Raw genomic sequence first — 27,674 nt, forward strand, 5'->3', positions numbered from 1 at the left:
ACACCAATAAGAGGCAAGATAGATGCACATACACATCGATGGCTAAAGGAGATGATACAGAATGTTATATAGCTCAGAGACAAAGGGAATTTTACATTGCAGACCTGCGAGCAGTAGCAGAGAAATCAGAAAAGGAGTCCTCTCTTTCAGAAAAGATCACAAAATTGCTTTTATAGTTCAGGCATAACTGAGGATTTTTTGCATTACATTTACTTCTCACCAACTGGCAATAACTTCTCACCCTGAAAATCCAATCAAAGATCTGGTGGTTTTGAGTACCAAAATCTGATATTCCTCTGAGAAAGAGCTTGGAGAAGACATAATGGCACCATAACTGCGCTCTAACTAGGTAGATGGATCGACTGAGACGGTAGAGTGTCTTTCTATGTTTTGCATTCATTTCTAGTAGGTCAAGATTGATCATGAAAATCAGATCGCAAAAAAAAATTGATTACCTTTGCTTCTTGGTTCATGAATTAGCAGGGTCGGCGAGGTCAAACGGTTCCACATGCCTACTGGGCCTACCACCTGGGAAGTCCTCCGTGATTGACCTTCCTTTTATTGAACTAACTGCGCCACCCTTCAAACTATTATTACTAACCGTGATGATCACACTAACTGCCATGACACTAACTTCCAGCCGTTAGCCGTCAACTTTGGTTGAGCTAGCAAGACACGTGTCGAAAAAATGCTATTTGTCCATGGTAAAGATCACACAACTTCACCATAGCGAGATGGCACCATCTATCGATCAGCTTTAAATCTGATGATCGTGAAGACTTGTCATACTACTACTGTCCTTACCTTGGGCCCATCATATCTGGTGCCACCTTAGCAACTGCACCACACTTGAATGACACCTAGTGTACTTTGGTGAGACCTGGCCCCATTGATCCACGTGGTGGAAGGGCATTATGTTGCTATGGTAAAGATAACACAACTTCACCATAGTGAGATGGCGCCTGTCTTTGATCATAACTGATCTGAGGGCGAGCAAGATAGATCATTCCCCTCAGTCCATCAATGAATAGGAACTGGCCACGTACCAATTGTTTGACGGATCTTTGCTGACATCTCTGGACCCACGAGGACACGTGTCCTCTAGGTGCTATGTTGCCATCATATTTGTCGTGCAACTTCTGATAAGCGACATAGCATTAATCGTTGATCTGAACTGATCCTATGGCCACGAAAGACTTTCCCTGATCCTACTGATCACATTAGAACCTTGGTCCTATAACACACATGGCGACACCACAGTGGTCTGTGTAGCATCATCCTAGCGACCTGTACTACCTTGACCTACTGAGTCACCTTTTCTCGCAGATGTGGCATGTTCTAATTTTTTAGCGTGGATTGAAGACCCTTCCAACTGGGCAACAGAGTATGGAATGGGACCTAACTCGTTTGCCTGAAGTTCTTTTCTATGGTGACTTTCCGTTAGGTTCTATGTTGCTATGAAGATTTCTTAACCAACACACGATAGCGACATAGTGTCCACGGTGCTGTGGAACTTTTCTAACCTGCCAAAACACGTTGCCCACCGTTGGACCCACCGGACATGCATCATCAAGGTGCCATGTTGCGAACATAAATCTCATGTAGCTTCTGATGGCAACATAGTGCCAATCGTAGATCTTCTCGGATCTAATGAAGGAGAACTTGCAGGCCGCAAAAAATATGTTATAAGGTTTGAAACTTGTTATTTTTTAATATTTCCACAGGTATTGACTATGGATATTTCAAAGGTGGGAAGGGCAATATGAATTATGAATTTTGGTGGGATGATTAAAATACAACATTAACCTACAACCCCTCTCGATTCATTAGAACCAACCAAATGCATCTTTACTAGCCCTATGACACCTAGGGACATGGGCTATCATCAAATGCATTGGAAGGGGTCATAGGTTAACCTATGACCCCTCTTGATGCATTGGAACAAAGAAAATGCATCCCTATAGGTCTTAGGGCCCCTAGGGACATACATTATAGTAAAATGCATTGAGAGGGATCATAGGTTAACCTATTGTTGGAATATTCAAATATGGAAAGAGTACTTATGAGAGTGGGGGGGGGGGGGTGAATCATAAGTATCACACTTTGGACGGTAAAACCTTTAACCTAAATTAAATTGCATGCATGTAAATACATTAAATGAACATGTAACAAAACTCATGCATCAGTAACTCATAACACTGGAATTTGGTAACCCAGAAACCCTCCAAGAATAAGAAGGTAAAATTGGGGTGGGGATGATACCCACAAAAATTTAGTACAGCAATATTGTTCAACCACTTCTGATGGTTTTCCCTGTTAAAGACTTTACACTGTATTAATAGTGACCTGGTTAGAGGATTTTCAAACACTTAACATGAAGTGTCACCCTGTTAAAGGATTTGAATCACCTAATCAAAAGGATCTTACAAAATAGCTGTAAAGCTAACCTATCACCATAGGATTTTCATTCTAACACAATTGCTAAAGAGTATTAGATACAATAAACCTAATAGATTACAATCCTTGATTGTTGAATGCAGGCTCCTTTTTCGCCTTCTCCTGAACTTGATCCTTTGTGATCTGTTAACCCTTGCTTCTGAAAATGGATTTTTTTTATGCACCCTTGTATGTCTTTCCATATATTTTACAATGAAATTTCATCTTCCTTATAAAGACTTCAAAGACTTAGGGTTCAATTTGGATCTATGATCCATATTGAATCTCAATTTCTTGCTCAATACTTGTTTTTACTAATTGGTTGCATGTCTTTATCATTTTTCTTATTGGTTGCATGTGAGTTGCATGGGAAAAATAAAAGATTTAATTTTATCATTAAATCCCTCGAAGTTTACCTTCTGTCGGCTACAAAAATTGTTTGCATCATAGTTTGTGCAATTCCAAACTTTTATGTTGATCTACTGAGTTACCAGCTCCTGAAGTATTTTTGATACTTGGCACATGCTGTTTCCTAGATAGCTCGGCACCTGAACAAAACTATATCACTCGGCACATGTTGTACTCGACACTTGTTATCACTTGATACCTGTTATTACTCGGCACTTATTATCTCTCGGCACCTATTATTACTTGGCACTTATTATCACTCGGCACCTATTATTACTCGGCACTTATTATCACTCGGAAATTATTATCACTCGAGACTTGTTATCACTCGGCACTTTTTATAGCTTGGCACTTTATCTTACTTGACACTTACCCTTGATCTTGGTTAAGTGTATTGACACTCAGTAGTCAAATTTATTCTTTAAGCTAACAATCTCCCCCTTTGACATGAGTGGCAAAAGCACTTAATTAAGATCCATATGACTCATGAATTTATCCTACATTCAACATTTTCTCCCAAAATTTGCTATCTCCCCCTTTTTGCTATCTCTCCCTTTTATTATACTTATCATTTCATTCCTATACTTAACTCTTATTCCTGTACTTAACTCTTATTACTTATTCTCCCCCTTTTTGACACTTATGTCAAGGGTCTTACAATGAAATGCCATACTTAGCCAAAAATTTGCTATTTAATTCAAGGAGTACCTTCAAAGCTACATCCCAATTTGCTAATGTGACATCTAATGTCTTATTCTAGATGGCAATCTCTTCTGCTAGGTGTATAAGTCCATCGGATGAAGAAAGATTGGGGTCTTTCCTGAGGACTATCTCTGCATTTATCTGCTCCTTGTGAAGTAGTTCCAAATGAGGAGTTATTGATGATTCAATTTGAAAAAATTTAGCTTTTGTGGTTGCCTCCTCTACTGCTAAGACAACTAACTCTCTTTGTGTGTGAAGCGATTAGACAGAATGCTTCTCACTCTGACCTGGATTTGTGGAAAGTTGCGTGCTTGAAATTTTCAGATTGTTTTCCAAGCTCAATATTTTTTGGCTAGTGTCCTGTGTGAATGTGGAAAAATCACACAACTTGTTGAACAGGGAAAAGATGTTTCCTAGTACAATTTTAACTATTATAACTTTCTTTGCCAGTTCTTCTTTAGACAGTGCTATATCACAAGATATATTACAGTTTACCTTACCTTGGAACTTCCTTTCTTACCATTCAAGCATTCTAGCATTTGTTTCTTGGTCTTCATTAGTCACCTGGTCAACTATATTAGATAGTTTCTCTATAATTAGTCTTCACTCATCTAGAGATTGTAAGCAAAAAGCTTCTGTGAATATATCTTTAATTTCATTGAATGTAAGCTTATGCTTGTATTCCTTTCTTAGTGCTTCTTGTCTCCTTCTTTTGTCCAATGCACTCTGAATTTCATTAATCTTTTCTTCAGTAAGAGTGCTAGATTCATAATATGGGATCTTTGTTTCTTCATCAAGCTCAGGAACTCCATAGTGAAGTTTCTTGACTGCTTTAGATGAGCTCGAGCCCGGTGTCCTGATTTGCAGCTCTATTCCATCTCTGCTTGGCTTCTGAAGAGTTTGTGTTGGAGAACCAAATTTTGGTAATGCAACCAGTTTTTGTATTGTAGTCTCCTCCTTTTTCTTTGTCTCATCCTTTTCTTCATCTTGAATATCCCTTTTATGATTGCTAGGTGGGGTTGAACTTGTTGGTTGTTCAGATGTTTCTTTTATTTCCCCTGCTGTTGTACTCGGCATTTGGAGTGTATAAGTGACTATACTTGGTGGAGGTGGTGGTGGTGGAAGAAATAGAATACCAGTAGTTTTTATGGTCAAAGGTGGCACTTGTGAGTTTTCCTTGACTTCTCAATTTTGTAACTCATCTATACTGACCAATACAGGATTTGAGCTTAATTTTGCTACTAGTGATGATTGGTCAAGGATTTCCAAATCCTCTGCAGTTAATGGATTGATGTTTGGATTTGAAGTGTCTGTAACATCTTTTATTTTAATGTTATCTGCAGGAGTAATGGTGGCATGAGGAGGACTAGGAGGAGATACCTGTATGTCTTGCATACTTTGATCATGTGGCTTAGTTGTATCTTTCTCTTCCTCTTTCTCTTCATTATGTGTCTCTTCTTCCTTTTCTCCTTTACTTTCCTCCACTAGTTTCTTCTCTTTTACTTTGGTTTTTGATACTTTCTTTTCCTTTGTCTTGGCACTTGTTTCTACCTTATATTCTTCATTATATACATCTTCTATTTTCTTATAAACAATTTTCCACAATCTTGTGGATTTGGTAACTAACTCTTCAATTTTATTCTGCAATATACTGAATGCTCTATACTTGGGAGTGAATCTTTTATTATGCCTTTTTACTGCATTTATTACTTGATCTTTAGTCAAATCAGGAAATAGTCTTGCTAATGTTGACTCCCTTATTTCTTTTTCCATTTGTAAACAAAAATGCCATTTATCCTCTACAATTTTATACAATTCTCTTGGCATAGATTCATCTAATTCTAGAGGTGTGTGCTTATATTCAATCATCATAGCATACACAGATTCCTCTAATTTATTTTTCTCTTCTTTGGTGAGCATAGAAAAATTTGGGTTCTTTAAACCTTTTAAATCATTATTCCTAATTTTTTAACATAATTTATCAACAGCATTCTGGGGTTTGTGTCTTACCACTTGAAATTGACTATTGTCTTCTGAATCTATTTTCTCCTCATTTGTTTCAAGCTGGGGAATAAATTTCCTTTTCTTTGACTCAGCAACAGTCTTCTTTGAGTCTTTCTTTTTTTCTTTTGCCTCTTCTTGGGGTTTTTGTGTTGCAGCCCTTGTGGTAGGTCTCTTTGGTTCAGGGGCAGTTACTTTCTTTCCCTTGGATTTAGGAGCAGAAGGAGTTGTGGTCTTTTTCTTAACTGGTGCTTCCTTGGCTTCTTCTACCTCAGCACTTTCTTCTTTGTCTTCTCCTAACCCTTAGGTCTAACCTTGAAGTTTATCTCCTTCTTCTTCAATGTCTTCTCCTTCTTCTTCTGTTGTTCCTTCTTCTTCTTCCACGCCAAATTTTCTCTTGATTTGTTTCACCATTTTTTCTTTCTTCTTTACTGTTGAAGCAGTCTTCAAATCTGTTATTACTTTTGATTAGACAACATAATAGGTTCCAAAAGAATTTGCATTTTTATCTGCTTCTTCTTCAAGTAGGGCTATTATTGCTACAGAGGCTTGATCAACATCAAGTTCATATGCTAGTGGCCTAAGCGATCTTACTCTAGGTATAACTGCTTGTATGTAGGTATAATCTATATCTACAAGAAAAAATAATTCTTTTTCATATTTCTCAGTCAATGAGACTAGAATTCTCAGTCTTTGTTTCATGAACTTTTTGAAGTCCTCAAAATAACCACTCATTTGGGCATCAAAATTTTCACCCATCTGTTCAATGTATCCATTAATTTGTTCAACAATTGTTTTATCTAGATTCTATCTTACCTTACCCATAGAAGGAAATTCTTTCATCAAATAGAATAAAATGCACATCAAAACTTATCGAAATTTGCATTTAGCTCCCTTGCTCTTCCTTAAAGCTCCCAGATTTTTATTAATCTGTTGAAACATGAGCTCTGCCAAATCATAAGTGTGATCCCTTTTGATTATCTTGTATGCAACATCAACTACTATACAAGGTACACTGTTTAACCTACTTGATTGATAGAATTTATGTGAAATGATTCTTACAGAAAAATCTAGTAGGGGATCTATGACTGTGTCGATAGTCATTCCTCTATTGTTCCATTTGGCACCTGTATTTTTCTCTATTACTTCCCTTTTGTCACTTCGTAGGGTCTTTGGCCGATCTAGGGTTGGAATACCAGTAACCCTATGAACAGTTTTCTTGATAAATTTTACTGGCCCTAATTCTAACCAAAAAGCTCCATCATGTATTCGGCTTAGAACTATTCGTACCCATTTAGTTTTGAAAATAGTCAGAAATGCTAGGGTTTTGGTTAATCCTTTTGTTTCTATTATTGAAAACTCATTTTTGAGTACTTTGTTTTCACATAGTTTTTTATATGCATTATGGATTTCCAACTCTCCTATGGCACCAATTTTGCAATTATAACATCTACGAACATCTTGGACCATAACAACTTTATCCGAAATAACTGATAATGAACCTGCAGTATCATTCTTATATGCTACTTCTGGAATGGGCTTAAATTCAGGTTGTTTAACTTTGTTGTTGACCAACTAAACTTCATGACTCTCTATACCCTTAGTGGTTCCTAACCCAGATGCCATTGTTTACCAAACTAGGGTTTATGATTTAAATAAGTTTATAAGTCCTACGTAGCTCGACACTTAAGTAAAATACCTTAAATCGATGAAACTTGTCTTGAATCGCTATTGAGATCTTCACAAATGGCTTCTGAGCTGATCTTAATCTTCTTTGCTGTTTTTCGGCTTTGCTTCTTGTTCGAATGGTGGGAAAATGATTGGAAATCTGATTTATGTACCCTTCAAAATAGAGTAATAAATGCTTAGTACATTGCCAACTGTCTACTCCGCACTTGAAAAGTTTTGTCATGACTCGGCTCCCATTGTGTTTTTCTTTACTCGACTCTTATTGATATTTCATAGCTCAGCATCAACTATCAACTCGATCGTTGTTTAGCAACTTGGTTCCTGAAGGCAACTTTGACATATCTTCAAAAAGTTCTCAATTTTGACTTAGCATCTTTGCTTATGCTGATTTCATTTTTATTTTTTTGCAGTTCTTATATGTCTTGGGACTGATTTATGAGGTAGCTTGGTTTATCAATCCCACATACTTATTCTTTTCTTAATTTGATGAAGTGTGATCACTTGACCTTTTAGGTGAAGTGATCTATGTACTTGATGTGCTAGACTCATTCTTTCTTCCTCCAAGTATTATTCATTTCAATTTTGATATATCCAACATCTATCTTTGCCTTTCCACTGTTGAACTTAGAACTTGATGCCTTTGACCTTGTTGGGCAATTCCTGCTGACATGACCATTTTTTAAGCAACTGAAACATGTAGTTTGACTCAACCATCTTTTGTAGTTCCCTCTAAAATGTGCTCTTATGTAGTGTTGTGGGATATGTCCATATTCTTGACAATAGTGACAGTCGTACCTGGTGTTCTAATCCCAGAATTCATGGTTTGATGTCTTTGCTGGTTGATTTACTGTCCACATAGATTTTGATCTACATTAAAAAGCTTTATGTCCATACTTCTTGCAATTATAACAATGTCCATCAAATCTTGATGTCTTGATAATTTGGGTTCTGCATTCACATGCTTGATGACCTTGCTTCTTGCATTTATGACAATAATTTATGCTTTTGGGTTTGTCATGCTGATGGGCATTCTTGCTTCTACAAACATTAGATGTATGTCCTTTCTTTCCACAGAAATGACATGTAGGTTTAACATCTTTACCTTTTTCACTTCTTTGTTTTGCACCTTTTGATGATTCTCCTACTTCAGTGCTGTTATATCCAAGCCCTGTTGTATCATGGGTTGATCTTGGAGATTTCAATATTTGCTCAAAATATTTGATGGCTTCACCTGATTTGTTGAGATTTTCTGCCACCTCTCTTTCTTTGTTCAATTCATTTTGCATTTGTTCCTTCTGCATCTTCAAAGTAGAGATCTCAATATATTTCATATTGAGTTCATAATGAAGATTCATCATTTGAGCAAGTGTATCCATCTGCATGTTTGAGATCCTTGTCAATTCAATACATTTTTCTTCAAGTCCGTTTGCAAGATTCCTTTTGTCATTTTCCATCATGACCTTATCATCAACTGCTCTTTTCTTTTGTTCATTAATTTCGCATATCATTATAGCCTACGATTCATGTTCCATCTTGAGAGTTCTTATCTCATCTGCTTGAATTTTATTTTTCTCCATCAGTTATGCTATTGTTGTATCAAACTCTTTAGTGTCTCCACTGGAAAATATGTTGGTGGTATCAATCTCCTTGTAGTGTATATCATTTTCAGCTATGGCTAGATCCTTCCTCTTTTTTAATGAGTTTCTCAATGTGTTTCTGAATTCCTCTAACCTATGCAAAGCAAGTTACACATCTATCACCTGATTTTCAATGATCTTTCCAAGTTTGAAAGCTTCAATCTTTAGATCTTTTCCTCCAAGCTGTTAGGCTTTTCCTCGTGAGAACCTAGATAGCTCTGATACCAATTGTTGGAATATTCAAATATGGAAAGAGTACTTATGAGAGAGGGGGTGGGGGGGGGTTGGGTGCTGAATCATAAGTATCACACTTTGGACAGTAAAACATTTAACCTAAAGTAAATTGCATGCATGTAAATACATTAAATGAACATGTAACAAAACTCATGCATCAATAACTCATAACACTAGAATTTGGTAACCCAAAAACCCTCCAGGAATAAGAAGGTAAAATTGGGGTGGGGATGATACCCACAAAAATTTACTACAGCAATATTGTTCAACCACTTTTGATGGTTTGACCTGTTAAACACTTTACACTGTATTAATAGTGACCTGGTTAGAGGATTTTCAAACACTTAACATGAAGTGTCACCCTATTAAAGGATTTGAATCACCTAATCAAAAGGATCTTACAAAATAGCTGTAAAGCTAACCTATCACCATAGGATTTTCATTCTAACACAATTGCTAGAGAGTATTAGATACAATAAACCTGATAGATTACAATCCTTGATTGCTAAATGCAGGCTCCTTTTCCACCTTCTCCTGAACTTGATCCTTTGTGATCTGATAACCCTTTCTTCTGAAAATGGATTTTTTTATGCACCCTTGTATGTCTTTCCATATATTTTACAATGAAATTTTTTCTTCCTTATAAAGACTTCAAAGACTTAGTGTTTGATTTGGATCTACGATCCATATTGAATCTCAATTTCCCGCTCAATACTTGTTTTTACTGATTGGTTGCATGCCTTTATCATTTTTCTTATTGGCTACATGTGAGTTGCATGCGAAAAATAAAAGATTCGATTTTATCATTAAATCCCTCGAAGTTTACCTTCTGTCGGCTGCAAAAATTGTTTGCATCATAGTTTGTACAATTCCAAACTTTTATGTTAATCTACTGAGTTACTTGGCTCCTGAAGTATTTTTGATACTCGGCACATGTTTTTTCCTGGATAGCTCGGCACCTAAAAAAAACTATATCACTTGGCACATGTTATTCCTAGCACTTGTTATCAGTCGGCACCTGTTATTACTCGGCACTTATTATCACTTGACACCTATTATTACTCGGCACTTATTATCACTCGGCACCTATTATTACTCAACACTTATTATCACTCAGCACTTGTTATCACTCGGCACTTGTTATCACTCAGCACTTGTTATAGCTTAGCACTTTATCTTACTTGGAACTTACTCTTGATCTTGGTTAGGTGTATTGACACTCAGTTGTCAAATTTATTCTTTAAGCTAACAATCTCCCCGTTTGACATGAGTGGAAAAAACACTTAATTAAGATCCATGTGACTTATGAATTTATCCTACATTCAAAATTTGCTCACAAAATTTGCTATCTCCCCCTTTTTACTATCTCCCCCTTTTATTATACTTATCATTTCATTCCTGTACTTAACTCTTATTCTTGTACTTAACTCTTATTACTTATTCTCCCCCTTTTTGACACTTATGTCAAGGGTCTTAAAATGAAATGCCATACTTAGCCAAAAATATGTTATTTACTTCAAGGAGTACCTTCAGAGCTGCATCCCAATTTGCTAATGCAACATCCAATGTCTTATGTTGGATGGAAATCTCTGCTAGTAGGTTTATAAGTCCATCAGATGAAGAAAGATTGGGGTCTTTCCTGAGGACTGTCTCTGCATTTATCTGCTCCTTGTGAAGTAGTTCCAAATGAGGAGTTATTGATGATTCAATTTGCAACAATTTAGCTTTTGTGGTTGCCTCCTATGCTGCTAAGGAAGCTAACTCTCTTTGTGTTTGAAGCGATTGGAAAAAATGCTTCTCACTCTGAGCTGGATTTGTGGGAAGTTGCATGCTAGAAATTTTCAAATAGTTTTCCAAGCTCAGTATTTTCTGGCTAGTGTCCTGTGTGAATGTGGAAAAATCACACAACTTGTTGTATAGGGAAAAGATGTTTCCTAGTACAATTTTAACTGTTATAACTTTCTTTGCTAGTTCTTCTTTAGACAGTGTTATATGAATGGATATTTTACTGTTTACCTTACCTTGGAACTTCCTTTTTGACCATTCAAGCAATCTGGCATTTGTTTCCTAGTCTTCATTAGTAACCTGGTCAACTATATCAGATAGTTGCTCTATAATTGGTCTTGACTCATTTGGAGACTGTAAGCAAAAAGCTTCTGTGAATATATCTTTAATTTCATTCAATGTAAGCTTATGCTTCTATTCATTTCTTAGTGCTTCTTATCTCCTTCTTTTGTCCAATGCACTATGAATTTAATTAATCTTTTCTTTAGTAGGAGTGCTAGATTCATAATATGGGATCTTTATTTATTCATCAAGTTCAAGAACTCCATAGTGAGGTTTCCTGACTCCCTTTGATGAGCTTGAGCCTAGTGTCCTGATTTGCAGCTGTAATCCATCTATGCTTGACTGCTGAAGAGTCTGTGTTGGAGTACCAGATTTTGGTAATGTAACCAGTGTTTGTATTGAAGTCTCCTCCTTTTTCTTTGTCTTATCCTTTTCTTTAGCTTGAATATCCCTTTTATGATTGTTAGGTGGGGTTGAACTTGTTGGTTGTTCAGATGTTTCTTTTATTTCCCCTGCTGCTATACTCGGCATTTGGAGTGTATAAGTGACTATACTTGGTGGAGGTGGTGGTGGAAGAAATAAAATACCAGTAGTTTGTATGGTCAAAGGTGGAACTTGTGCTTTTTCCTTGACTTCTCAATTTTGTAACTCATCTATACTGACCAATACAAGATTTGAGCTTAATTTTGCTACTAGTGATGATTGGTCAAGGATTTCCAAATCCTCTGCAGTTAATGGATTGATGTTTGGATTTGAAGTGTCTGTAACATCTTTTATTTTTATGTTATCTGCAGGAGTGATGGTGGCATGAGGAGGACTAGGAGGAGATACCTGTATGTCTTGCATACTTTGATCATGTGGCTCAGTTGTATCTTTCTCTTCCTCTTTCTCTTCATTATGTGTCTCTTCTTCCTTTTCTCCTTTACTTTCCTCCACTAGTTTCTTCTCTTTTACTTTGGTTTCTAATACTTTCTTTTCCTTTGTCTTGGCACTTGCTTCTACCTTATATTCTTCATTATATACATCTTCTATTTTCTTATAAACAATTTTCCACAATCTTGTGGATTTGGTAACTACCTCTTCAATTTTATTCTGCAATATACTGAATGCTCTATACTTGGGAGTGAATCTTTTATTATGCCTTTTTACTACATTTATTACTTGATCTTTAGTCAAATCAGGCAATATTCTGGCTAATGTTGACTCCCTTATTTCTTTTTCCATTTGTAAACAAAAATTCCATTTATCCTCTACAATTTTATACAATTCTCTTGGCATAGATTCATCTAATTCTAGAGGTGTGTGCTTATATTCAGTCATCATAGCATACACAGATTCCTCTAATTTATTTTTCTCTTCTTTGGTGAGCATAGAAAAATTTGTGTTCTTTAAACCTTTTAAATCATTATTCCTAATTTTTTAACATAATTTATCAACAGCAGTCTGGGGTTTGTGTCTTACCACTTGAAATTGACTATTGTCTTCTGAATCTATTTTCTCCTCGTCTATTTCAGGTTGGGGAATAAATTTCCTTTTCTTTGACTCAGTAGCAATCTTCTTTGAGTCTTTCTTTTTTTCTTTTGCCTCTTCTTGGGGTTTTTGTGTTGCAGCCCTTGTGGTAGGTCTCTTTGGTGCAAGGGCAGTTACTTTCTTTCCCTTGGATTTAGGAGCAGAAGGAGTTGTGGTCTTTTTCTTAACTGGTGCTTCCTTGGCTTCTTCTACCTCAGCACTTTCGTCTTTGTCTTCTCCTAACCCTTGGGTCTGACCTTGAAGTTTATCTCCTTCTTCTTCAATGTCTTCGCCTTCTTCTTCTTCCACGCCAAATTTTCTCTTGATTTGTTTCACCATTTTTTCTTTCTTCTTTATTGCTGAAGCAGTCTTCAAATCTGTTATTACTTTTGATTTGACAACATCATAGGTTCCAAAAAATATTGCATTTTTATCTACTTCTTCTACAAGTAGGGCTATTATTGCTACAGAGGCTTGATCAACATCAAGTTCATAACCTAGTGGCATAAGCCATCTTACTCTAGGTATAACTACTTGTATGTAGGTATAATCTATATCTACAAGAAAAAAAATTTCTTTTTCATATTTCTCAGTCAATGAGACTAGAATTCTCATTCTTTGTTTCATGAACTTTTTGAAGTCCTCAAAATAACCACTCGTTTGGGCATCAAAATTTTCACCCATCTGTTCAATGTATCCATTAATTTGTTCAACAATTGTTTTATCTGGATTCTATCTTACCTTACCCATAGAAGGAAATTATTTCATCAAATAGAAAAACATGCACATCAAAACTGATCCAAATTTGCATTGAGCTCCCTTGCTCTTCCTTATAGCTCCCAGATTTTCATTAATCTGTTGAAACATGAGCTCTGCCAAATCATAAGTGTGATCCCTTTTGATTATCTTGTATGCAACATCAACTACTATACAAGGTACACTATTTAACCTACTTGATTGATAGAATTTATGTGAAATGATTCTTACAGCAAAATCTAGTAGGGGATCTATCACTGTGTCGATAGTCATTCCTCTATTGTTCCATTTGGCACCTGTATTTTTCTCTATTACTTCCCTTTTGACACTTTGCAGGGTCTTTGGCCGATCTAGGGTTGGAATACCAGTAACCCTATGAACAGTTTTCTTTGTAAATTTTACTGGCCCTGATTCTAACCAAAAAGCTCCATCATGTATTCAGCTTAGAACTATCTATACCCATTCAATTTTGAAAATAGTCGAAAATGCTAGGGTTTTGGTTAATCCTTTTCTTTCTATTATTGAAAACTCGTTTTTGAGTACTTTGTTTTCACATAGTTTTTCATATGAATTATGGATTTCCAAGTCTCCTATGGCACCAATTTTGCAATTATAACATTTGCGAACATCTTCGACCATAACAACTTTATCCGAAATAACTGATAATGAACTTTGAGGATCATTCTTATATGCTACTTCTAGAATGGGCTTAAATTTAGGTTGTTTAACTTCATTGCTAACCAACTAAACTTCATGATTCTCTATACCCTTAGTGGTTCCTGACCCACATGCCATTGTTTTCCGAACTAGCGTTTATGATTTAAACAAGTTTATAAGTCCTACATAGCTCGACACTTAAGTAAAATACCTTAAATTGATGAAACTTGTCTTGAATCATTGTTGAGATCTTCACAAATGGCTTCTGAGCTGATCTTAATCTTCTCCACTTTTTTTCGGCTTTTCTTCTTGTTCAAATGGTGGGAAAATGATCAAAAATCTGATTTATGTACCCTTCAAAATAGAGTAATAAATGCTTAGTACACTGCCAACTGTCTACTCCACACTTGAAAAGTTTCGTCATGACTCGGCTCCCATTGTGTTTTACTTTACTTGGCTCCTATTTATATTTCATAGCTCGGCATCAACTATCAACTCAGTCGTTTTTTAGCAACTTGGCTCCTAAAGGAAACTTTGACATATCTTCAAAAAGTTCTCAATTTTGACTTAGCATCTTTGCTTATGCTGATTTAATTTTTATTTTTTGCAGTTCTTATGTGTCTTGGCATGTAAAGTTAATAACATAGTATAACAGGAAAGATTTTCCCAGTTTCACCTTGCACGAACAAAGATTTTGAAATATTTTTTGAATGAAGATAATTACTGCAAGGACTGAGATAAATCTGGCACAAATGTGAAGCGATTGGTTCAAAGATAAATTGTAGAATTATGAAGAGCAAAAAACTCCAAGTAAGTTCTCATGCCATAGTTTTTGAAAAAAATTTAGTCTTGTATGGTTTAATCAAAGGATGGTTCTAGAGAGTTCACTAGATCCTAGGTTATGGAGAGTAGAGGGATTACTAGGTAAAAATACTTGGGCCTGGGATTGTAATATCCCACATACTAGTTCAAACTAGTTTGCAAAAAAGAAGTGTTTTGTCTTGTATAGAAGTATATGGATTTTTGATAGAGGAAAACTACTAATCCTGAGTGTTTTCTTAAAGTTTCATCTCTTTGAAACTATGGTAAGATGTTGTAGTCAAGTAACCAAGGTTTTGAGAAGGATAATGAATGAACCTAGTAAGATAATAGCCCTCTCAACGGTAACATCATCCTTTAAACAAATTTTCAAGATATCATAGCCTAATGCCAAGGTAACAGAAATGTGTGGGATCCTATGCATAATTTTTGAGGAAGGTGAGGAGGATTTCATACTCATGGGTATGGTCATTGTAACATTTTTTTAGCATGCACCTTTTTTGTGTCAGTGGATGGAAAATTTTGGTCAAAAAGTGGTTAAGAAAGCAGACGTGGCTAGGAATCAAAAGTTACCCATTTTGTTATATTTCATAGCCACATTGTCTCCCTGCTCAAAGGTTGTGCACTAAGTAATTTTTTCACTATTTTTGAAGCCTGGCATGATCAGAGAAGAGTGGGAAGTAAAGATGAATTTCACAAAGAAGTTATCTTGACAACACCCATGGGTCAAGGATAGAGTGCAATCATCAAAATAGATTTTGTCAGGGATAGGCTTAGCAGTTACATATATGACAAAATCACCGTTGGAGAAAAATCAACGAAAGGAGGTGATAGACAGAAGCTCGCAAGAGAATGTGTGATTGCCATAACTTCCTATTAGTCATTTCTTTTCTGACAGATGTATGCATTTCCTCTTGTAAGGGCATCTATCAATCACATTTGCCCTTTGCTTGTTGCAACTCATACCTATATAAGTGAGTTTTCAAGGCAATGTGATGGTCCCATATCTATTTTTGTAAGTGATGTGCTTAGTCTTTCTTTGGTCTAATGTTTTGAAAGAAATTTTGTGATGCATTTTCTCTGTTATTTCTCTGAAAATACATGAATACAAAATGATATGTGTTTCTTTCTGAAGGTCATTATGAGTTTATTGTAAATTGTATACAATTTTCAAGGAAAATGAATACAAATTTTCAACTATCCCCATATTAGTTCTTTTGAACTTTGTCTCCTTTTGATTACTTGGTTATCTTGATGTTGTATAGGTAAAGGCCTATGCAATTGAATGGAATCTAGTTAGGTTGTATATCTTTTTATCACTGTTGTTAATTCAATGGATTAAGTAAAAGCTTTGGTGAATGTGATAAGGTTGCTATAGTAGTGGAAAGGGTTTTGAATGATAAATTCTGATAAGAATTGCTGATAAAATTTGTTGTAAGGAAAAAAATTAGATCTAGAAATTTTTAGTAGACTCTATGCCCCAATGGATTAGGCACTGATCAAATTTTATCCAGCTGAAAGAGGAGTATGCCACAAATGGTTGTCAAAAATGCAGAATTAAATCAATTTTACTTTTGTTTCCTGTAGATCTTAAAAGTTGGCTAGTACTTGTCTGCATGAAATATTTTAGCTTCAGTTAGCCACATTTTCTGAGAGTAGTTGCAGATCTATAGAAAATTTTTTGGCCATATCTATTATATGGGATGTGTTTATCAAGTTATCAAGAATTGTGTATGTATTTGAGGATTTGAGATGAGAATCAGAATGAAACAAAAAATAATCCTCATACAGTTTTACATTCTTGAATCATCCCTGGGTATACCCACCCTAGTTTTGCAGAGCCAGAAGAGTAGAAAACCACCCTTAGTTTTGTTGAAGTTGGGCCCAAATACTTTTCCCATGCAATTGTTAACAAGAATTGGCTAGTCTTTAGATTGTATGAGTACTGTCATTTTGGTATTAAGCATTTTTTTGCTTAGTAGTTTTAGTTTGTTTTAAAACACCTATAGAGTGATCATAGGTTAACCGATGACCCCTCTCAACACATTAGAACCAACCAAATGCATCTCTAGGGATCCTAGGGGCCCTAAGGACATATGTTGTCATGAAAATACATTGAGGGGGGTCATACATTAAACTATGACTCCTCTCAAAGCATTAGAACCAACCAGATGTGCCCCTAGGGGCCTTATGAACCCTAGGGGTATAGGTTGTCATCAAATGCATTGAGAGGGGGTCGTAGGTGAACCAATGACCCCTCTCAATGAATTATAACCAACCAAATGTGTCCCAAGTGTTCCCAAGGTCCCTAGGGACATATGTTATTGTGAAATGCATAAAAAGAGGTCATAGGTTAATCTATGATCCCTCTCAATGCACTAGAACCAACCACATGTGTTTGTAGGGATCCTAAGGCCCCTAAGGACATAAGTTTTCACCAAATGCATCGATAGGGTCCATAGGGTAACCTATGACCCCGCTCGGTGCATTAGAACCAACCAAATGTGTCCCTAGGGGTCATAGGAATCCTAGGCACATATGTTGTTGTGAAATATTTTGAGAGGGGTCATAGGTTAACCTATGACCCCTTTCATTGCATTAGAACATACCACATGGGTCCCTAAGGGTCAAAGGGCCCATAAGGACATACATTATCATGAAATACACCGAGACGGGTCATATGTTAACCTATGACTATTGTCGATGCATTAGAACCAACCAAATGTGTCCCTAGGGGTGCTAGGGCCCTTAGGGACATACATTGTCATGAAGTACATAATCTCAATTCATTAGAACCAACCAAATTCTTTAATAGGGGCCCTAGGACCCCTAGGGACATAGGTCGTCATGAAATGCATCAAGAGGGGTCATAGGTTAACCTATGGCCACTCTCGATGCATTAAAATCAACCAAATGCGTCTATAGAGGTCATAGGGTGCCTAGGGACATACATTGTTATGAAATGATTGAGAGTGGTGATAAGTTAACCTATGACCCCTCTTGATGTACTAGAACAAACCAAATGCATCCCTAGGGGTCCTAAGGCCCCTAAGGGCATACGTTTTCATGAAATGCATTGAGAGGGCTAATAGGTTAACCTATGACCCCTCTCAATGCATTATAGCCAACAAAATGGGACCTTAAGGGTCCTAACACCCCTAGGGACAAATGTTGTCATGAAATGCAATAAGAGGGGTAATAGGTTAACCTATGACCACTCTTGATGCACTAGAGCCAACCAAATTTGTCCCTAGGGGTCTTAGACCCCATAGGGGCATACGTTTTAAACTATGACCCCTCTCGATGCATTAGAACTAACCAGATATATCCCTAGGGGCCCTATGGCCCCTAAGGACATAGGTTGTCATGAAATGTGTCAAGAGGGGTCATAAGTTAACCTATGATTCCTCTCCACAAATTTGAACCAACTAGATGCATTGGAACCAACCAAATGTATCCCTAGGGGTCCTAGGGCCTCTAAGGACATATGTTGTCATCAAATGCCCCGAGAGATTTAATAGATTAATCTATGTCCCCTCTCAATGTGTTAGAACCAACCACATGCATCCCTAGGGGTCCTAAGGCCCCTAGGGACATATGTTGTCATGAGATGCATCGAGAGGGGTCGTACATTAACCTGTGATGCCACTTGACACATTTGAACCAACCAAATTTGTCACTAGGGCTGGTAAGGCCCCTAGGGACATACATTGTCATGAAATGTATTAAGAGGGGTCATTGTTTAACCTATGACCCCTCTTAATGGTTTATAACCAACCACATGCATTCCTTGGGGTTGTAGGGCCCCTAGGGACATATATTATCATGAAATGCATCGATAGGGGTCATATGTTAACCTATGACCCATCTGAATGCATTATAACTAACCAAATGTGTCCCTAGGGATCCTAAGGCTGCTAGGGACATATGTTGTCATGAAGTGCATTGAGAGAGGTCATAGATTAACATATAAACCCTCTAAATCCATTTGAACAAACCAAAAGTGCTAATAGGGGCCCTAGGACCCCTAAGGACATAACATGTAATGAAATGTGTCAGGTGGGGTCATTGATTAACCTATGACCACTCTCGATGATTTATAACCAAGCAAATGCATCCCTAGAGGTCATAGGGCCCTTAGGGACATATAGTGTCATGAAATATGTTGAGAGAGGTCAGAGGTTAACTTATGACCCCTCTTGATGCCCTAGAAACAATCAAATGGATCCCTAAGGGTCCTAGGGCTGCTAAGGACATAAGTTGTCATGAAATACATTGATAGGGGTCATGGTTTAACCAATGACCCCTCTCAATGCATTGGAATGAACCAAATGTGTCCCTAGAGGTCCTAGGACTCGTACAAACATAGACTGTCATGAAATACATTGAGAGGGGTCATAGGTTACATTGAAGCCAAATAGATTCATGTCTAGGGGTCCTAGTTCCCCTAGAAGCATATGTTTTCATGAAAATACATTGAGGGGAGTCATTGGTTAACCTATGACCCCTCTTGACAAATTGGAACCAACCAGATGTTTCCCTAGGGACAGTACAACTCCTAGCGAGATAGGTTGTCATGAAATACATCGAGAGGGGTCATAGGTTAATCTATGACACCTCTTGATGCATTGGAACCAACCAAATGCATCCATATAGGCCCTAGGGGACATAGGTTTTCATGAAATACATCGAGAGGGGTCATCGGCTAACCCATGATCTATCTCGATGCGTTGGAACAACCCAATTGCATCTCTAGGGGTACTATGGCTCCTAGGGATATATGTTTTCGTAAAATGCATCAAGAGGTGTCATAGATTAATCTATGACCCCTCTTGATGTATTAGAACCAACCACATTCATCCCTAGGTGTCCTAAGGCCCCTAGGGACATACATTGTCATGGAATGCATCGAGAGGGGCCATAGGTTAACCTATAACCCCTCTTGATGCATTGGAAACAACCAAATGTGTTTTTAGGGGTCGTAGGGCCCCTATGAAAAAATATTTTCATGAAATTCATTGAGATGGGTCATAAGCTAACTTGTGACTTCTCTCATTGCATTAGAACCAACCACATGCATCCCTAAGGTTCGTAGGGCCCTTACGGACATACATTATCATGAAATTCAGCAAGAGTTATTGTATGTTAACCTATGACCCCTCTCAATGCATTGGAACTAACCAAATGCATCAATAGGGGCCCTAGGACCCTTAGGGACATAAGTTGTCATAAAATGCATTGAGATGGGTCATAGGCTAACCTATGACTAGTCTCGATGCATTCAAACTAACCAAATGCACCCCTAGAGGTCCTAGGGCCCCTATGGACATACATTGTCATGAAATGCAATGAGATGGGTTACAAGTTAACCTTTGACCCGTCTCAAATCATTATAACCAACCAAATGTGTCCCTATGGATACTAGAGCTCCTAGGAACATACGTTGTCATGAAATATGTCAAGAGGGGTCATAGGTTAACATTTGAGACCTCTTGATGCATTAGAAATAGCCACATGAGTCCCTAGGCATCATACAGCTCCTATGGACATATGTTTTCATGAAATACATGAAAAGAAGTCATATGTTAACCTATGACCCCTCTTGAACATGAGAACCAACCAAATGTGTCCCTAGAGAGGCATTAGAGGTTAACCTATGACCACTCTCAATGTATCAAAACCAACCACATGCGTCCCTAGGGGTCCTAGGGTCCCTGGGGACATACGTTGTCATGAAATGTGTTGAGAACCTATGACCTCTCTTTGCTCAATGGAACCAACCAAATGCATCCCTAGAGGTCTTAGGGCCCATAGGCACATACGTTGTCATGAAATGCATCAAGAGGGCTCATTGCTTAACCTATGGCCCCTTTCGATGGTTTATAACCAAGCACATTCATCTTGAGGGATCATAGGGCCCCTAGGGACATATGTTGTTGTGAAATGCATTAAGAGGGGTCACCAGTTAACCTATGACCCATCTTGACACATTGGAACCAACCAAATGCATCCCTAGGGGCCCTAGGACCCATAGGGACATATGTTGTCATGAAATTCATTGATACTTGACACATTTGGACCAACCAAATGCTTCCCTAGGGGTCCTATGTCCCCCAAGGACATACATTGTCATTAAAATAAATTGAGAGGGGTCATAGGTTAACCTATGATACCTCTTGATGCATTGGAACCAACCAGATATGATTCTAGGGACCTTATGACCCTCATAAACCTATAACCCCTCTTGATGCATTAGAACCAACCAAATGCATCCCTAAGGGTCCTAGTGCCCATAGGGACATGCGATATCATGAAATATTTCAAGAGTGATCCATTAGAACCAACCACATGCATCCTAGGCATCCTAGGGCTCCTATGGACATACGTTGTCATGAAATGCATCAAGAGGAGTTTTAGGTTAACCAATGACTCCTCTTGATGCATTAGAAGCAACCAAATCCATTCTTAGGGTTCCTAGGGCCCTTAGAGACATATGTTATTATGAAATACATAGAGAGAGGTCATGTGTTAATCTGTGACCCCTCTCAATTCATTGGAACCAAAAACATGCATCTCTAGGGGTCCTACGACCCCTACAGACATATGTTCTCATGAAATTCATTGAAAAGTGTCATATGTGAACCAATGACCTCTCTTGATGCATTAGAACGAACTGAATGTGTCCTTAGGGGTCCTTGGGCCCCTACGGACATTAATTATTTTGAAATACATTGAGAGAAGTCATAACTTAACCTATGACCCCTCTCAATGCATTAGAACCAACTACATGCATCTCTAGGGGTCTTAGGGCCCCTAGGGATATACGTTGTCATGAAATACATCAAGAGAGGTCATAAGTTAACCTATGACCCTTCTCAACACATTAGAACCAACCATATGCGCCCTAGGGGTCGTAGGGCTGCTAGCAACATACATTCTCATGAAATGTGTCAAGAGGGGGCATAAGTTAACCTATGACCCCTCTCAACACATTAGAACCAACCACATCTATCCCTATGGGTCCTAGGGCCTCTACGGATATATGTTGCAATGAAATGCGTCAAGAGGGGTCGTGGGGCCCTTAGGGACATACATTTTCATGAAATGCATTGAGAGGGGTCACTGGTTAACCTATGACCTATCTTGATGCATTAAAACTAACCAAATGTATCCCTAAGTGTCCTAGGCTATTAGGAACATACGTCATGATCAAATGCATCAAGAGGGGTCTTAGGTTAACCTATGATGCCTCTTGATGCATCAAAACCAACCATATGCATTCCTACGGTCCCTAGGGCCCCTATGGACAAACATTTTCACAAAATACATCAAGAGGGGTAATAGGTTAACCTATGACCCCTCTCGATGCATTGGAACCAACCAAATGCATCGCTAAGGGTCCTTGAGCCCCAAGGGATATAAATTGTTGTGAAATGCATCAAGTTGGGTCATAGGTTAACCTATGACCCTCATTGACACATTGGAACCAACTAAATGCATCGCTAGAGGTCATAGGACACCTACATAGATATGTTATTAAGAAATGCATTGAGAGGAATCATAGGCTAACCTATGACCCCTTTTGATGCATTAGAAAAAAACATATACATCCCTAGTAGTCTTAGGGCCCTTAGGGTTATACGTTGTCATGAAATGTGTCGAGAAGGGTCATATTTTAACCTATGACCCCTATCAACACATTAGAAGAAACCAAATATGTGTCTATCATTCCTAGGGCCCCTAAGAACATACAATGTCATGAAATGCATTGAGAGGGGTCATAAGTTAACTTTTGACCCCTCTTGATGCACTAGAACCAACCAAATGCATCACTAGGGATCTTAGGGCCTCTAGGAATATATGTTGTCATGAAATGCATGGAGAGGGGTCATAGGTTAACCTATGAGCCCTCTCGATATAGTAGAACAAACCACGTGTGTCATAGGGGTCCTAGAGCCCTTAGGGTCATATGTTGTCATAAAACATGTTGAGAGGGGTTATAGGTTAACTTATGACCACTCAAAATGTAGTAGAACCAACCACATGCATCCCTAGGTATCCTAAGGCCACAAGGAACTTATGTTGTAGTGACATGCGTTGAGAATCTATGACCCCTCTCAATGCAATGGAACTAACCAAATGAATCCGTATGGGCCCTAGTCCCCCAAGGCACATAGATTGTCATGAAATGTGTTGATAGGGGTCCTAGGTTAACCTATGACCCATATCAATGCATTTGAACCAACTGTACACTTGATTTGTGTCATGCTCTAAACCATTCTATCCAAACGATTCCATGAATTGGAATGCTTAGATGCCAACTTAGAGCTCCCTATCCACGGAGTGCAAGGAGTTAGTATTCCAGCATGAAGGCTCTCAGCCAAGCCTTAGAAATGTACTTCTTGCTAGTAAACCAGGCAACAAGAGGTTCTTTGAGACAAGAGCAAGAGTGCAAATATCTTCAAGGAATCCCTCAGGAATGCAATGCAAGTATGGAAACTAAGCTAAGATGATAATGCAAAATGCAGCTATGCTAAGCATGTATGAGATTGTTACAAAACCAAATATTTAAACTATGTCAGATTATTTGTAAGAAATGAAAGTTAAACTTAAATGCAACTATGCTAAGAATGCCATATGATCTTATGCTAATATGATGGAATGAGAGAATGAGACAAGAATGAGAAGTTCTCCACAAAGCTCCCAAGAAACCTATTAGAAAACCTGCAACATGACAATATTCAAATGAGGATGGATGCTTTGAGGGGGAAAGCTCTCTCCCTTTTAAAGTCGTACGGATGGTAGAGATCAAGATGAAGATGGTGGATGATAAATGGTGGAATTCAAAAATAGGTGTGATCCATGTGCACACACAAGTCAACCAATAGAATATAAGTTGACTTGTCATATAAGACAAAAGTCTCACAAGCCTTTTCTTTTAATTGTAAAATAGAAAAAGGACTTTATGTGTGCACTTTAAGTGGGTTAGAAGAATGGGTTCTTTTATTTAATTAAAAGGGGACATGTTCTTGTAATTAAATAATGAACTTAGGATAGCATAGTCAAACTATAGGTTATAATCAAATAAATTGATTATTAGGAATTTGGTCTAGGTAAATGATTAAATTAAATTAGTCAAAATGCTGAGAAGGGGGCTAATAGTCTAGATGACCATTTTTAGGTGATTACATTTGCCCCTCTTTGACTAATGCGTGATCGATCTGGGAACACATTATGTCAAAGAAAATAGAAGCCAAGTAGGCAGTGATAGATATAGATATCTGATTTTGAAGAACGAAATGTAGAAAAAGATAGCAAGTCCTAAATGCAAAGCTTGATAGCGGTAATACTGAACATTAGGAAGATGATGTTAGGATCCAAAAAGAATTTTAACACCTAGCAAAGTGAATAGATCGAGAGCAAGTGATAAGGTCAAACAAATGCTCCTAAGAAATAGATAGTTGTAACAATCAGCAATAGAGTATTTTTGCCCCCTCGGGATCTTAATTGAAATGAGGTAAGGGGATGCAAAAATTTGCTAGGCATGAGAAAATTAGAATATAGCAATGTCCAAGATGACAGATAGATTATTAGAACCCAAGAATGACTATAAAAAAATTGATAAAATGCCCCAGTTTGACTAGAGTTGACCTTGAAGGATATAGCATAAAAATTAGGTTGAAATGAGTAGAAAGGTGATTTTAGACATGAAACATTGAATTGAAGTAGATATGAAGTATGGAAATGATGAAGACATGAAGAAATGAAGATGCCCTAGTTTCTAAGATTAGACCTCAAAAGGTCAGCTAACTCCTTAGAAGAAAGTAGAATTTTAAAAGACAATTTTGACCATCAAGATGAACTCAAATTTGGATTTTGATCCCGAAAATGAATCCAAGATGTTGAAATTCTTTAAGAGGTCAAAAATTTATATAATGTGATGATAAGATAGAAAAGAGATGAAGCGAAAGATTAAGAAGGTGAAAAGACATGAACAAGAAGAAAGTAAAGAAATATATGAAAGGAGTTAGCTGATATGTCCACAAAAAAGATGAAGAGAGAGCTCTCCCCATATGAAAGAATGCAAGACTAATCTAGAAAATGAACCTAAAATGCAAGCTAATATGCAAAGTGGTTTACTAGCAAGAAGTGCATAACATTTAGACTCGTAATTTCATCATTGAGCATTTATTAGGGACATCATGACATCATACAACCATCACTAGTATAACTATGAGGATATGAATATGATCGATATTAGATAGGTATGTGGAAATTCAATCTAAGCATCAGAGACATGTAAGTCAAGATAACTACACGATTAGATTCCCTAAGTTTAATTTAGCAAGATTACACTTGTATCAAGGCATAAGCACCAGGATAAACCCTGAGTGTGGTCTTGCAAAACAGTCAAGGATGATACATTTGTAAGTCAATGTGTTGGATAGGACCAGCATAAATGCTTACAAAACTATAGAAAAACAAAAGTATAACCACAAGCAGAAATCAAGAAAATATGTCCCATGCCCCCAATCTTCTAGTCAATGACATCCTCAAAAGACTATTAGGGAGGGAACAGATGGCAAAGAAATCATCATAGACAACACACAAAGTAGATAAAGATCAGCATAGCTCAATCGTTTAAGTGTTAAAGTGCGTGTGTGCAAGTCACTTGGTCATTTTTTCAAGACTTGATTCTGATAGTGAGAAATATTGTGACATCGAAGACCATAGGTAAACTATCTAAAAAGTGTTGAGAAACACTTGATGTCAAAGTGGGTGGGGGTAGTGTTGAGAAACACTATTTTGTGAGTTGTCAAAGAAACCCTAATGCACAAGAATACCTCAATGGGCTAAGCATTTGTGCCCCCAAGACGAGGACAAGAAACAATTCCAAGCCAAGAAATGTGTAGCAAAGCAGGTGATTGAGACTGATAGACATAGGTGCATGGGTTTCAAGTAGTGCCCGTTTCCAGGTTTTCACCACTTGATAGATTTTTTCAAGACTTTTTGAAAAAAAATTGTATTTTTGTATTTTTTGATTTTTTTGGTGATACATCAAAATGCCTATTGCTAGGTTTTCACTAAGAAGATCTTTTTTTCAAGACATTTTCTAGTTTTTAGGATTTTTTCAGAATCATATATGATTTTTTGGATTTTTTAGAATAATTTAGAGATCACTAGTTCTCAAGAAAGATCACATCATTTTCTCCCAATGTCTAGCAAGGTATAGGATATCATGGAGCAACGAGCCAGTGGATAAGCAAAGATGGATGAAAAAGGAGTATGAAGCAAGTGAAAGTGATCCTCAAGGACTGACTCCTCAAGAGTACCCAATCTAGGGAAAGAGGTGAAATAGTCATATGAAGCATATTTTGGATAAGCAATGGAAGAAATGAGCAAGATAGCATGTAGGATAAGTAGTGAAGCCAACAAGTGAGATAGCATGAAACATGTAGTCCAAAAGAGTAGACATGTCAAGAGACCTAGGAACCATTTTTTATTTATCGTGATCAAGACCAAGGGGTCAACTAGATAGGATAGCATTGGGATAGAGCAATAAGAATAAAGCTCAAGATAGAGGCTATGAGTGAATGGATGAGCACAATAGAAAATCTTGTGGATAAGATAGCCAATATGCAAAGATAGCTCAACATTGTCAAGATCAAAGAGAGAAGAGGGGATAGATGGATGATGGTAGAATTACGCACGATGCCTGTTTGCCAGGTTTTCATCATGGTACTTATCTAAGGTGCCACAAGATGTAGTTTTCACCATAGGATAAATTTATTTATCTTTACTTTTGCTACCAAGGTGCCACAAGAAGTGGTTCTCACTAAGGCACATTTTCATTTTTTTCATTTTTTCTATTTTTTGTCTTTTTTTTTGAATTTTTAGAAAGAGCTGAAGCTATTTGAATGTAGATAATGCTCCTATAGAAAATATAATTCATGATAAGCCAAGACCATAGAAAGGTATGCTCAAAGATGTTGATAGGGTGATGAAAGAGAAATGGTAGTAGGAAGAGTATATGGAGGATAATAGTTCATGTATAGAAAGTTAGTGTAAGCTTTAGAGGATTTCATGAGGGTGGTTGAAATATTGTACAAGATCAACATTGACACACACCTTGAAGGGTATTGGAATGATGGAGGAATCATGGATGAAGTAGCTTGAGGTTTAGATGCATGAGGTGGTAGAAGAGATTTGGAAAAAAGTGGAGTGAAAGGCTCTGGAATAATTTTAGGAAGATTTTTGGAAGAAGATGGAATGGAAGCCTTTGGAAGCTTGAATGCCAACTTTGAAGTATTTTCAATATTAAAGTCTTTTAAAAGAGACTTGGGAATCCATATAGCTTTCGATTTTCCTTTGGATACTTCAAAACACATTTCTTCAATAATGGGTTTAGGAACCCATATTTTCTTTGATTTAGCTTTTATAATAGTGGACCTTTGCAGTCTCTTTTGTGCTTTCTCCTTCTTAGCATTCACATGTCGATTAGATGGGACATAGTGATCTTTATTTTTCAATGGATTCTTATGTTTATTCTCACTTCCAAAGGACTTGGGATTTGTGGATGAATAAGAATGATATGATTGGTTTAGATGTATAGATGGGTGAAAAATCACCAAGGATGAGTGTCTTTGTTTATCTTGAGGTATGATAGGAGAGCTAGGAGTGGAAAATTTAGAAGATGAAGGAACATAAGGTCCCAATATACATAGAAGGTTTGAAGACTCTAGCTTCGATGGATAAGGA

The sequence above is a fragment of the Cupressus sempervirens genome, chromosome 5 (genome assembly GCF_028749045.1).
Source record: "Cupressus sempervirens isolate cs-2001-9-10 chromosome 5, ASM2874904v1, whole genome shotgun sequence".
Lineage (NCBI taxonomy): Eukaryota > Viridiplantae > Streptophyta > Pinopsida > Cupressales > Cupressaceae > Cupressus > Cupressus sempervirens.